The sequence below is a fragment of the Nipponia nippon genome, unplaced genomic scaffold (genome assembly GCF_047370975.1).
Source record: "Nipponia nippon isolate SJK-2023a ecotype South Korea unplaced genomic scaffold, ASM4737097v1 scaffold_5, whole genome shotgun sequence".
NCBI classification, from domain to species: Eukaryota; Metazoa; Chordata; class Aves; order Pelecaniformes; family Threskiornithidae; genus Nipponia; species Nipponia nippon.
The window spans coordinates 99050823-99064245 of NW_028262369.1; the positions used below are offsets into that span (position 1 = coordinate 99050823).

The 13423-nt window shown below is 52.1% G+C and overlaps 1 long non-coding RNA gene across 3 annotated transcripts; it reads left to right on the forward strand.

The window, feature by feature from the left end:
• The first annotated feature begins 139 nt into the window (after positions 1-139).
• LOC148052403 (uncharacterized) lies at positions 140-10330 on the forward strand. 3 transcript variants are annotated; one of them, XR_015698654.1, is made up of 4 exons: positions 140-384; positions 1770-1970; positions 2575-7534; positions 7923-10330. It is a non-coding gene; the product is annotated as an uncharacterized LOC148052403 (long non-coding RNA). The 3 variants fall into 3 exon arrangements; XR_015698655.1 differs by having other exon boundaries at positions 2575-4733; positions 7427-10330; XR_015698653.1 differs by having other exon boundaries at positions 2575-10330.
• The last annotated feature ends 3093 nt before the right edge of the window (positions 10331-13423 follow it).

Genomic DNA, 13423 nt, shown 5'->3' on the forward strand with positions numbered 1-13423 from the left:
CTGGGGCACCCCGGCGGGACGGGGGCCTCGTGGGGGCGGGGCTACGGCGGCCGTGGGCGGAGGCCCCGCCCCGTCCCCGTGACGTCACGGGCGCCATGTTGAGGCGGGTTCCTCCCCTCGTCCCGGTGTTACCCTGGCGGCCGCCGTCGCTCGGTGTTTTCCCCCCCTCTCCGGTGTCAAAACCCGATTTTAAAAGCCGCCTCAGGGCCGGGGCTTTGCGGCCTCCGTGGGCGTGATGAGGGCGGGGAAGCAGCGCCCGGCGGCGGGCGCTGTGGGAGCGCGGCTGTGTGGGGGGGTACGGCTGAGGAGATGGTGGCCTGGGAGGGGTATGGCTTAGCGAGGGCAGGGCCTGCGGGGAGAACGGCCTGGGGAGGTATGGCTGAGGTGGGTATAGTCCCTCCTGAGGGAGGGGAGGGCGTCCCGGGTGGTGGACGGCCCCGCAGCCACACAGGCAGGGATCTGCAACGGGGGAGGGGGGGGAGGGACCCCAGAAGCCCCTCTCTGGGCGCACCCGAGGGCCCCCGGCCCTGTGGGCAGCCTTGACAGCTGCTTGCAGGAGCCTGGGAGCTGCAAGGCGCTGCCCGGTGTACCGCCTTTCTCTGAGGAGCGATGTGACTTCAAATGAACTCGGGGTAGTCGGGCTGTGAGTCAGTTCTGTACCCAGCACCATGTGCTGTTTGGAATATGCACAGTCACACATTTCAGAGCCGCGTGTCGGAGTAGTCATGAGCTTGAGTCATCGTCGCAGTAGTGTCAGCGCGTTAGTCAGAGCCTGGGTTTGGCTTCTTCAACAAGAGAACTCGTGGAAAAGAGAGGCACAACAGGGTTACGGTGGCTGTGTTTCTGTTAGAAGGGTAGGACTTTGAAAGGACTCAGAACAAGATTCCTGAAAGATTTCGGTATTATTCAGTGGCATTTTCCTGCCCACTCATCTCAAATTTACAGGGCCACACGTCTTTCCTCAGCTGTGATATGCAAGTATAAAACTTAAAGATATAAAAGTTTCACTCCCACGTGTGAAAAATATTTTTTGCGTATTTTTCAAGGAATTTTAGATTCTGTATTAGAAATTTTGTTTGAAGAATACACTGATGTTTCTTCAGAAATGATGGCAGAGTTCATATTTCTTCAACATTTTGTACATCAGGAGCATTTATTTTAAATCAGCTGGGGCCTACGACGTCACAGTATTGTCAAATGTACTGTGGTGGTGTTTGATGATGAAACTGCGTTAGCAGACCAGTTGCCCGGCTGCGTCGTCGCCCAGGCTCGCCTCTGGGATGGCGTTTCCATTTTGTTCCCGTTTCCCAGGGTTGGAGGCAGTCTGCAGGTGGCACCGTTGTCTCACGTTCAGGGCCCGCGCTGGGCATCCCGAGCTGACTGCTGGAAATGAACTCTTGCTGTCAGATTTTTAAGGCAAAATGGAGCGCCTTTCCCTCAGCCTTAAATTTACTAATTGCATCGAAACTTACAATTTCACGTAATGAATCACGCTGAATAAAAATGGCACTAATTTGTTTAATTGCTTTAAAAAGGAAGGATGAATCAATTTGTAGAGAAATGCAATAAACACTAATGTTTTCTGGCTGAAATAGAACAATTGTAATGAGTTCTGTGTAATTCAAGACAATGAGTTTTCTCTTTTATTAACTTCAGCTCCCCTCCCCTCGCAGTATCGCACGTGGTGCAGTAATCACGGCAGCTGCACGTGCGAATAAATGGATAGCTTCTCCAGTTCTTCAAATCCTGTCGTGCTTTTGTCACCTTAGGAGTGAATCAAATGTCACACGTCTCCGTGTACGTTTGCTCCGTTTTCTACCTGGTCGTGGTGGGACGACGGCTCTGAGATCTGCCGTACCTCCGAGAGGTGAAGGACAGACAGGACCCCCTGTGCCGAGTGCAAGTCCCCCAGGTTCAAGCAGTCGTGTGGAACATCGAGTCCGGAAGCATCTACAGAACTTCTGCTCTAGGTGACACCACAACCAAAGCCACGGGACATTTCCCAATGGAAAACCTAAATCCCACAGTAAATTATAAAATCTGCAGAAATAATACGGCCCGGGAAGTGAAAAGTAAATATTAGGGCACTGCCAGTTCTCCCGAGTCCGGCAGGAACAAATTGTTCATTAAGGAGAAGTCCTAGGAAGCACTAGAGAGGAGGACGGAAAAAGAGCTATTAAAAAAAAAAAAAAAAAAAAGTTATTTCTAAATCTGTTTTTCCAGACTGATGGATCAGCTGGGTTTTTTAGGAAGTCCATGCTTTCCCCTCCCCCCCCGCCCTGTCACACATCAGAGAGGCCAACTCGGAGCTTCCCCTGTTACTTTCGGAACAATGTGTTGTCATAATATTTAATCTCAAGCCTTAACTTTTGTCGCAGATGTTTTAAAGGACAATTTATATTGTCCAAACTGTTTGCGTTCGGAAAACTTGGGTAACTCTCCGGAAGCTTTTTCCTCGTGCACAGAAGCAGCCTGCTAAGGCTTCCAGCTTTGTTTTGTATCTGCCTAGATTCTCCGGCTGCCCTCTAGTTTACTTTGTGGTTTACTGAAATTTTTTTTTTCCTCTTTTTATAGTGGACTCTCTCCTCTGGCGGTCTGTGTAGGAGTCATGCAGACAGAGAAACTGATTAAACAGAGAAACGCTGAAAATAACTCCGTATAAAGCATTTCAAGATGTACACGAGGACTCTCTCCCCCTCAGTTCTTCTGATTTTACTGTTAGGTGATGCTCGTGACGAAGGAAGTCGGCGAGAAGCTTTAAAGTGTTAATATTCCGTGCTTTTACGGCTTTCTGCTCGGCAGATGAACAGACTTTGTATCCGTCATACCCTTGCATGAGAAACGATACTGCATCAGACAAGTATGGAAAAGCTCGAGCGTTTTTAATAACGAATTTTACTGTACACACAGTCTGATGCCACTTAAATGGAACATGTCCTTGCTGTGTAAAGACTTCGATTCATTATTGTTAAGTTTTCTTTGGCTTTTGTTATTCCGCTCAGGCACTCGAGTTTCCTCATAAAAGGATCTCAGACACTTTTTCATGCGTGGCTGTTGCAGCACACTTGGAAACAAGTTGACGTTAACTGGAATACGTTTCTTTTTCTAATCATAGATTTTATTTTCTTCTACCTGTTGTTACATGGCGGGATTCCTCTTTCTTACGTCAGTTGCCATAGAGGAGAAAGAGGGAAAGAGATTAGGCAGCCAAAACGATGCATCCCACTTTTTCCCCGCTACTTTCATGCACAGCACCCACCCAGCGTCTAAATCCAGTAGTCGCCCAACTGCAGAGAGACGATTTCCACGGCAAAGGACCTGGTTAATGGACCTTGCCCCGGGCTCTTAGCATCTCCGTCCAAAAAGTAGCCTCAGCCGGGGCGGGGTTGTGCCGGCAGGACGGGTAGCTCCTTCTGGAGCAGCCGAAGACCTGATCTGTAGACGTTTGCTCCAGTAACCCAGGAAAATTGCCTGAAAGAAGTGGCTTTGCTCAGTGGCAGGTCGCGTGAGGAGTTTCCGTCCCCGTCCCATATGGCAGCAGACACTAAAGCAGAGTCCCAGGTTTTGTCAACCAATTTGTCTCCCTTTGGCACCATATGGCCTCCGGGCCGCGGCCCCCCGTCTGAACAAACCTACGCCAGGGAGGAATGCGGCTGTCGGGCAATCCCAATTGTTTCACAGCGCAAGCCACATTTCGGATCAGATGCTTCCTCTTGTGAGCTGCAAAGTTCAATGTCCTGTCACTGCCAGCATTTACGCTCTGAATGAAAAATGCCGGTACGCTGCTTTGCATCTCGTTATCCGCTAACAGCGTGCGCCCAGACAGCGTGTAAGCGATTCTTTCTGCAGGACCGGGGACCAGATTTGGATCTGTCTGTGTCTCCGTCAGTGGGATTGCATTCACTGTACTGGGACAACTCTAGCTTTACCCTCCTTCACAACGGACGTATCCCCAAATATATCATTTTTAAGAATGCCTGATGAGTCTGGCTTGTGCTTTTCGGCGCTGGGGCTGTGAATAGTCAGAACTCGGTGCTGGGTAACAAGAGTGCACGTTATTTTGGGGTACCCATCCTAACACAAGAGTGAGTATCCAGGCATACCGTGCCTCAAAGCATATAATTAACAAGGCAGTCTAGAATATGCAAATGTACATTTTTAATTAGTTCTGAATACATACAGCCACCTGTAGGGATGCTCAAGTAGGGGAGAGGGCAGAGCACCGCAGCTACACCCCGGGCAGTCCGTCGTCGTGTCAGAGACACCTACGCCATCCTGTACGTTTAATGTGCGCTCAGCAGTCAGCTGATTTCGAATTACGAAACGTGCCTGGTTTGTGCTGCCAGGCTTGCTCCGGTTCTTCGACAGAAAACCAGAAGGAATCACAACAGAACCACGTCAAAAAGAGACTCGGGAGGTCATGAGACACATTAGCGAGCTTGGCAAAATTAACCCCTGCGGGTAACTAGCAACACGGGTTAAAATTAAATGTGTCAAAAAGTGGATGGAGTGGGAAATAAAAGAAATCAATAAACTAAGCACGGGATTATGCCCTTCAGATATGATTTACAAATCCAGACTAACTCTCATCAGCAGGATCCTGAGCGTGACCTCGACGCAGTCTGCTGGGACGGGGCTGCGCAGGGAGGGTGGAAGAGCTGCGCCCATGCCGCCGGGACTTACGGTGAGCGCGGCGCTGGCGCCATCGGCAGCGGTTCCCGCTTTTTCATTTGGTAAGGGCTCTTCTCCCTGGCAGGGCCTGTGGGTACAGTTGGCAATTCAGTTTTACCTGAAACGTGGGACTCCCTGTACTGTTTTAAAGAAGTGTTGCCCCATCAACTCTTTTCCATTCCTAAATGGTATCAAATACCATTTTTTTTTCCCCAATGATGAGACGATTAAAGCAGGAGATCCTTAAATGAAGAATTGCACAATACGCAGGTCCCAGCACCTATGGTATATTTAAAGGCGGAGGCACCTGAAGATCTGCAGGGCTGGAGGAGGGATGGAGAGGCTCATCAAGACTCAAAGAGATGCTCCTGGGACTGACAGCAAAAGCGTGAGGGAGGGGAGGCAAGTGCCGGCCTTTTCCCTCCCCGGGGCATTGGCTAGGACCTGGCTAGCAGCCGGCCTCACAGGGGGATGCCAGAGCAGCCCCTGCTCCTGCTCCCCGACCCGCTGGCTGCGAGCGGCTTGCCTTTTGGGGTGTTTTCTAGAGAATTCGGCTTCCTCCAGGGTAAACTTCCAAAGAGGTTAGCGGTGCCTTTGGGAGTGATGGGGAGCAGAAACGTCCTTTGCTCCGAGGCGTGTATCCCGCTCACAGCAGGTACGTCGATGTGTACGGGCAGAGGTTTGCCCCGGCACCCCAAGGTGATGCTCCTGCCGCGGGATCAGCGACGCTGGATTCGGCTGGTTCGCAGTTAGCACTGCATCGGAGAAGATTGCCTGAATTTCCCGTTTTAGCAGTGTCTTCAAGAAAATGTTACCTTCGGGTTTCCTGGCTTGCTTTTTTTGTATGTATTTCAAATCTGCCACAGTATGACTTAAAGGAAATTCTCCAAATCACAAGGAAATGCCCTCTCCTGTGCAAACCCGGGCAAGCTCTGTTTCTGATTACACACTTGTTGGACGAGTATGATAGGATAGGCCCTGCATGGGTGTTTTGTGGCTTCATTCATGTTTATGAACTACTCTGAGATCCTCAGATGAAAAAGGATTTGTGAGCACAAAATACTAAGTTGCCAAACTGTTTCTAACCTCATAAACAGATAATTTTAAATTCAAGGAGACACCGAGGAGGGCATGATCGCACAAGTGGCCTGGGAAGAGTGTTTCCATCCCTCGTCCTGGGAGCTCAAAATGCAGAATTCCCTCCGCTGCTGTAAACCCAGCCAGCATTTCATCATAAATTGAGGAAATCCTTTCTAAATTTATTTTCTAAGTTTTAAAAATGGAAAACTCATTTGTTTTTAGCTAGCCTCCTCCCCCTTTTGTTTCTCTATTTGTGCCATATTCGCACGACGTTAGAGCAAAGCTTCCTGTAAATATTAACCGAAATATGGGAATCTATGCAGCTCACTTTGACTTTGTTCTTTATGTCACAGAAACTATGGCCAACATATTTGTTGTGGGGCCATCGAAACGGCTAGTTCAAACAATTGTGCAAGCCGAGCCGGGATCCCGTGTTGTCACTCCTCTTCCCGCTTACAGTCGTGCAGTCGGCAAGCCGACATGGGCCTGCGAGCCGCCCGGGGCAGAGCCGGCCCGGCCAGCCCCGCACGGTGCCTGGCGAGCGATGAATGGGTTGGGGAAGGTGACAAGTTATTCCTGGGCCGTTTGGCAGAGAGCGGGCTGAGCAATAACGAGCCAGAGGCAGCAGTGGGTGAATGGGCTGGACCCGCACGTGACTTGGTGGCCACGAGCCGCTTGCCCGGCCACCCTGGGCTTCCCTGTCCCGGGGAGCGCTTGCCCTTAGCCCCCTCGATTCCTTTGAGGATGGGTGCCCCCTCCCTGGGCCGATGCTTTCCCAATTTTCCATCCTGCGCCGGCAGAAGCTGCCCCAGCCACGAGCGGAGCACGTCCCCAGGCAGAGCCTTTCCCCGCAGCGCGTTTCGAGGCTCCTTCCAGCGCCGGAGGCAGAGGATGGTAGCCTCCGCGCGAGCCGTGGTGCTCCTTGGGCCCGCGGGTGGGTGACCAGCAGCTGAGCTCCCTTCCAGAAACAGCCTGTTCCCTGTGCGAGGGAGGTTGCACTACTTAATATTTTAATAGAAGGCAACATAATTACAGCTTAACCTAATGAATGAATCCCGATAAGAGCCATCGCAGTATTTCCTGTTCAACGCTTGCACCACAGTTGGTGTTGGGCGCTCGGTATGGAGCGATGAGTTGGCAAAGCCAAAACTGGCCACCCAGGGCAAGGGACGCTGCGCGCACGCGGAGGCTGCGGCTGAACGGGGGGAAATGCAAAATAAACAGCGTGGACGGCCATCTGCCACTTCCGAAGCAGCAGCCAACGCTCACACCCCATTAGGACACGGACCAAAAGCACAAATCTGGTGGTTTGGCCACCGGCGATTTTCATTTTTCTACAGCAAAGGCTTCTGGCATTTGTTAAAAAAGAAAAAAAAAAAAAAGAAAAAGGAAGAGGGCCAAGGGATTTGAGGACTTGTTTGAATAATAGAAAGGCTGCTGCTGCCCGTTTTGTTTATGTCATCAGAAAAGGTTACAGCTTTGAACTTACTCCTGAGCAACCACAGCACTGACTTCAAAATGCAGCAGAGCTGTGGTGCCGCTGGTTTGCTCGCCGCTCCGGAGCCGGGGCTCTCCGGGTGACGCCTCCGAGCAGGCGCGTTCCTCACTCCCCAGGTCCTGAACCAGGGCTGCCGACCTCGGAAACACCTGATTCTTTTTTTTTTTTTTAATATAGAAAAAGGAGAGGGCGAGAATCGTAACATTTCTCATCCCCGAAACACCTGATGTGCTACTCCTGTGTCTATGGAGTGTGACTGGAAATTCAGTAAAGCGCAACCCAGGGGTGAGTTCACCTGTCCTGGCTGTACCCGAAGCACAGCCTCCACGTCTGAGACCTGCTCCAGACACCAGGACTAATTAATTGATTTTTAAAAACATTTTACTGTGTTTTGTGCCATTAAACCCTAAGGTGATTCTGTTATAATTCTATAAATCACAAATCTTTTCTTACGATAGATTTAATTTTCTGTGCACTGAGCTATCCTCCATTCTCCCAGTTCCAGTCTCCAAGAAAACGCGCTCACGCGCGTCCATCGTGTGTTTTACCTTTATTTCTAAATAAATCCAAGCTGGATTATATACGTAGGATAAATATGTGTGAAACAGCCCAGCGACATAGCCAGCCCAGTTTCCACGAGATAGTGATTTATCAGGAGTTCTTTAATTAACAGAAAAACCATCGTTTCTGCCGGCACAACCCCCGCTTTGCCAGGTGCGGCCAGGTCAGGGTTTTGCCTGCTGCCATCCTGCGGCTGTGATGAGGGAGCGGGGAGGAAGGTTTCCCCGTGCTGTCGTTCCAGGAGAAGCGTGTGGACGTGTAAACGCCTGACCCAGACATGTTGGTATTGTCGAATAATTCCTGTTTAACCACTTCTAACTCGCTGCGTTTCCCCATCAAATACTGGATGGGTCATTTGAATACCTTTTCTCGCATCTCCCTGCCTCTTACTTGTGTTGAAACCCAAACTATTCTCCCTTGCCAGAGTCTTGAAAAATTAGTATCGTGAGTAAATGAGCGTATGAGTTGAAATACTGCCTCACACGAGTTTTCTTAATGTTTAAAAAGACGTTATTTCATTGCTGCTCCAGAACTGAACTTGCGTGACGTTTTCTGCGGGACGCGGAGCGGGTTTGGCCGGCTTGGCTGGGGAGGAGAGCAGGGGCTGGTGGGGCCTGCCGGGCTGTCCGGGACCCCGCGTGCATCTGGGAACTGCCCAAGAACGAGCACCATCTTCTCCCAAAGGTTGTGCGTAACGTAGCTCCGCGGTGAAAGCACTGCGGGTCCTCTTTTGCACCCCCGCTCCTTCAGAGTCCCGCTCTGGGCTTCAGCTGAACTCCTCGGGGCTTACGCTCCGGGCAGGGCCTGGCTCACCGGATCCGCTCGCCAAACCGCGTCGGTGGGTCGCATCCATACGCGGCAACGGAGCTCAGGAGAAAATGCCGTAACGGCCTGGGCGGCTCCATCGCCCCTGCTTCTGCCGCAGAAACACGGGCTCAGCAAAGCTCACTGCAGCGCCTTGGCACGGGGGCGCGAACAACCGTGGGCTTCTCGGGGTTGTCAGTATTATTATTTATCCTTATTATTGCAGTTATTGATGTTAATGTATCACAGAAGGTTGCTGGAAGGACTCCGCTGTTACAGCGGGGGTTTTCTGGTAGCTTCGTTAGTACTAGTGCTAGTGAGCAGGAGTGATTTGTATGAGCGGCAAGCTCAGGCAATGAGGAGTGCCTTGTTTCAGCGTGGGGCTTGGTGGGTTCACGACGGGACGGGGCTCTGGGGAGCAGGCCGGTCCCACCAGTGCCGCCTCCCGAAGCCCACGGGGACGGCGGTGCCGTGGCCCGCTGCTGGGCACCACCGCCACGCTTCGGAGGGAGCGGCTCCGTCGCGGGAACGCCGGCTCTGAAGATCATCCCGGTCAGAGGGAAGAGACGTTAACCACTGCTGCTTCTTACGTATTTCAGAGGAAAGAAAACTCAGTTAAAAAAGCTGGAGAAATGTCACTGACTGCATTCTACATCTGTTACGTCTCAGAATAATTTATTTTAACCTCTGAAGATACAAGGGAAAATATTTGAAGGAGATGGAGGCTTGCCAGTATTTCCAGTTCATTATAAGCAAAGAACTGTTGCTTATAGCACTTCTTTGGAGCAGAGAGTAGTCTGGTTTTAAATCCCTCAAGCAATGAGGAATCACGTACTCACCAATGGAAATTGTTCTTCAATAAAGTATTTACTCATTAAAAAAGTTTATTTTTTAAATTCAGTCTAAATTTCCTCCCTTTACATAAACGGGCTGTCTGCTTTCCACGGGCGTTGCTGGGTCCCTGCTAACCTCAGCTGGGGTTCGCCTGAACGCCTTGCCCGGGCTGGGCACGCAGCTCCCCGCCGGGGGCAAAGCCCCGGGCCTGGGCGTGCTGGAGCCGGGGCTGCGGGAAGCGCGGCAGGGGCAGGGCTGGCTGCGACGGGAATTGCCTCCAAGGATGCTACAACTCTCTCAACATTGCAGTCGAGAGGCAGAGCTGAGGCCAAGTGATGGCCCGGTGGTGGATCTGCATGTTGGGGACCGGCAGAAGCGTGCCGCCCGTCCCCGGTGGCAGTGGGGACGGTGGCACTGGTGGGGCCGCTGAGCAAGGCGTGCTCCACGCGAGCGGTGGCAGCCGTGGCCCCTCCATGACCAGCCCACGCAGCCCCGGCTCCACCGCCACCAAAGTGCAAATTAGCTAAAAATTGCTCTTTTCCAGCTGCGGACTTTGCTCCTTCAGCGCCGTTCTGTTTGGACGTGAGAGGGGAGGACAGGACCTGGGGGACGGAGGGACTTGCTGAAGCAGGACCACCTCCAGCGGAGCTGTGTGAGAAGGTGTGAGCAGGCTTGATGACGAGTGGCCAGCAAACTGAATCAAGAGGACCCAGAGACAGAAATAGTGAAGCAGCTTTGCTTGCAGATGACACCGTATAAGCAGATATGTATGCGTGTTACCAAGATTAAAGTTTAATTAAATTCCTGCAAGATTTTTGGGTCTTCATAAATTTCCTTTGAGCTTTCTGCCAACTAGGATATGCTCGCTGGCTTCAGAATATAAAAGCAAGTGTTGTTGTGTTTTGCAAATATGTTTTATAATGCATGCAAGTGCTGACTATGCAAAAGTCTCACTGGTTTCCACGATTAACAAAATTACAAAAGCACAAAGGGTAGCAGTTCTTCTTGTTTTTGACTATCCTTTAAAAACAAGAGATGGATCAAAGTATCCTGTGATTAAGTTCATTAATCACACCCACATCATGAAAAACCATCGACTCTTCTGAAGCCGCTTCTCACAGAGGGAGGACATGAGGAGTTGGCCAGGGTGGATTCTGGTGTGGGCTGGTTGTTTATTTACTCCTTTTTCCCAAACAAGGACCTGGATGGGTTGGCACGGCCAGCGGGCAGGGATGGCTCTGGCCGGGAGCAGCCGGGTGGGCGAGCAGCGGCAAACACCCTGCCCAGCCTTCAGGATCGGGGTGCGCAAAAAGCTTTGCTGCTTTTAGCCTGTTGGCGGGCGATCCCCAGAAGTGAGGGACTGAGCTGCAGGGGCGAGGGGTCAGCGGGTAGGATGGGCGCAGAGACGTCCGTCCTGAACATGGCAGGAACGGACTGACGGACAGCGATGCACTGGAAACCCACCCCGGGAGCGGGATTCCCCTGCCCTGTCGCGCCGCTCCCGTAAGGCTTGTATCTTCATTGCTTTTAATCCAGTGCTCGTCCTTGTCAACACAGCGACGGCTTATCTACCGTAAAGGCCTTTTATCTGGTCTATCTGGCAGCCGAGCGCTGCAGGAGCCTTCGCGAGAGGGGCACGCCGATCGTCCCCCCTGGGCTCGGTCCCCCCCATCACGCCCCCCGTGTCACGCTCATTTAAAAGGCCGCTGTGAATGTGCTGGCTCTGGGAGCCCGTAGCAATCTTGCTAGACGCGTGTTAAAGCACTTGGAAAATTCAACAGCAAAGTGACAGTAATGTTCCCAAGCTGGCAGATAAGCAAGAAGGGGATTTCGCGTGATTTGGGTGAGGAGCCCAGCTCCACCCCTACAAGCGGCATCTGACTGCAGGAGGTACGCTGTGCTTCTCCGAGTGACGGAGCCGGAGGAGCTTCCAACCAGCTGGGAGATCACAGCAACCCAGGCAGGACGGGAATGTCACCTGCTACGTTCAGCAAAAACCAGAGCTTTTTTCAATGCCTGACAATTAGGTGGACGCTGAGAAGGACGTGTACCTGCGAGGGTCCTCCCCGTCGTGCAAACACAGAGCGACTGGCCCTGGGCTCTGGCCAAGACATCCCCGTGTGAACTGCCCATCCCAGCAGAGAGCAGGCAGTGACCTGGGCTGCATCCTAAAGCTAGCCCAGGGAGGCGTTTTTTGATCAAATCCCACCTTTCTGCCCTCAGGAGCAAGCCTGCGGCGGCTTTGGTGGGGCAGGGGTGCAGGTCTGCCGCTTACGCTGGCTGCACAGACCCGCGGGAGCGATACGACGGGGCTGGCTGGGGGAGGAAGGCGGCTTTTTCTCCCCCAACCTCCAAAAATGTTTTAAAGTGCTTTACCAGTTCTGCAGCTGGCTGATATAGACAGACTCAGAAATATGAGTTTTATTGCACAACAAATAATAGTAATAGAGCTCGTTTGCTGGTAAATGGTGGTTTGAGGTCTTCCCCTAGGCTGGCTGCTTTTGGGTCCAGCCCCTCCGAGAGGGCCGGCAGGGCCGCAGCCGGCAGCCACGGCAAGGAAGGGCACAGGCGGGGACGTCTGACCTCGCGGCGTGGGCTGCGTTCTCCGTCCGCGCTTACGATCCGGGGATTTCAGCTGGAAAAGAGATTAAGATTTAAAAGACTGGCGATCAAAGGTGCAGCTAGCTTTCTGTCTCTGGGAATGGCCAGTAGAAGGTATGTTGGGAAATGTATAAAAACAGCGAAATATTCTTCCCCTGGTGATTTGCCACCTCGAGCATCCCGCCGTCGAGGGATGGGACCTTCTCACTCTGAGGCTGCACCGGCACTGCTCCATCGAATAAACCTTCTCCTCCACGAATTAAACCAGTTGAGAATCCCGCAATTTAATCCTGTTTGAGAATGAGTGAGTAACCTCCCATGATTGTACAGACTCCTATCACGCGCCCTCGTTGTCTCCCCGGGCGGAGGTGTCCCACCTTTTACAATCTCTCTGCCCCAAGCCTTTCACCGCCCCTCCTGTCCCTCTGCCTCCATCTCTCACGCTGGCCTCCCCGACACGGAGCCGAGCCGGGGTCCCCGCAGCCCACGGAGAGACGACCGTGTCCGACACGGATCCAGGAAAGCCGCTTGCCCAGCAAACAGCGGGTTGGGCAAGAGAAAACAAGGAGGGCAAGGTTTGACTTCAACCCTTCTCCAGGGTTTAAGTGCCTAAATCTGCGGCACCGAGCGCTCTGGGGGATTCACAGCCCTGAATGTTTTGCTGGAATTAAGCTCAGCAAGGGCAGAGCTGAGAGCGTCGCGTGACGCAGTAAGTGATCTGCTACCGAGACGCTGGATAAAGCACCCAATACGCTTCTCCTCCGCCTGCTTTCTGGAGGGGACCAGGCCCAGCGATTGCCGAGATTGTGACGATTGTAATTTTGTACAGGTTAAAAAAATGTCTTCAGCCCACACGCACATATCGAGCCACAGCCGGAGATGAAAACCCCTGACTCTGGGTGGATTTGTGCCAAACCGCGAACGCTCTGCAGACGGAGGATGAGCTGCTTTCAGCGAGTGGCGTTGCACCACCCTGCCATCCCACTCGATCTGCCATTTGCCAGCTGCAAAACAAGCCTTTAAAGGACACCATGATTTTTTTTAAAATCTAAATTAACGATAGGGCAGGGACTGCAGAGTTGAAGTCTCGGTGCAGCATCGAAGGGGTTATCCCGATAAGCCAGCAGCTCCACGTGGAACAAAGCTGGCATTTCAGGGAGAAGACAATGGATTGTATTTTCTGTGTTCATTTTAGTCATCCATTTGGCATTGAGGCTGAGGTCACCCACCCAGTCGTGCACTGCAGCATCTCTGTTCTAGCTAGCAAGGAGAAGCAAAACAAAGAGGAGCTGAGTCGGCAGGAATCGGATAGCAATCGTGTGTGAGAAGCGCTCCGTTGAACGGCTTTCAGATAACGTTGTTGCACTCCATTTC